The sequence below is a fragment of the Etheostoma spectabile genome, chromosome 23 (genome assembly GCF_008692095.1).
Source record: "Etheostoma spectabile isolate EspeVRDwgs_2016 chromosome 23, UIUC_Espe_1.0, whole genome shotgun sequence".
Lineage (NCBI taxonomy): Eukaryota > Metazoa > Chordata > Actinopteri > Perciformes > Percidae > Etheostoma > Etheostoma spectabile.
The window spans coordinates 7,148,887-7,149,527 of NC_045755.1; the positions used below are offsets into that span (position 1 = coordinate 7,148,887).

Sequence of the window (641 nt, forward strand, 5' to 3'; positions counted from 1 at the left end):
CTATCTATCTATCTATCTATCTATCTATCTATCAGCCGCATTTGAAGTAAAGGAAATAAAACAGTCTACATTCTCCTGTTTTTAGATAGATAGATAGATAGATAGATTTTTATTCATCCCGATAAAATGGGAAAGTATAGTGTTACAGCAGCAAAATCAGTCACACAGCACAGAATATAAATATAAATTAAATACAAGGATACAATATACATATATACAATTTATATGAAATAATAATAGGAATAAAAACAAAAATGTGCAACTGCTTAACCCTTGCGTTGTCTTTCTGTCAAAATTGAAAATCAACACTTTTGTTGACGCTTTTTATTGATGTTTTTAACTTTTCTTACGTTTTTGTCTCTTTTTCAACATTTTTTATACTTTTTATCAATTTTTGTCATTTTTTTGACGTTTTCAACACTATGTAACACTAACTTATTAAATTTAATTTTACAGTTAATTTTGGAATTTATGGGCAATAAACCTCATTTATAGGAAATTATACCTAATGTTTGAGTTAGAAAAGCAGACTGGAATATGTCAACTTTTACTTAATACTATTTCAAAACCACTTCAAAGTTTTCTTTCAAATGCTATAAAATTGAATAAGAGACCCCAAAATGAATGAAAGTAGAGATTTG

The 641-nt window shown here is 26.7% G+C and overlaps 1 protein-coding gene across 1 annotated transcript in view; it reads left to right on the plus strand.

Moving 5' to 3' along the window:
• Positions 1-641, plus strand: part of LOC116673464 (uncharacterized) — a 7,019-nt gene that overhangs the window by 5,031 nt on the left and 1,347 nt on the right. The window lies entirely within an intron of this gene.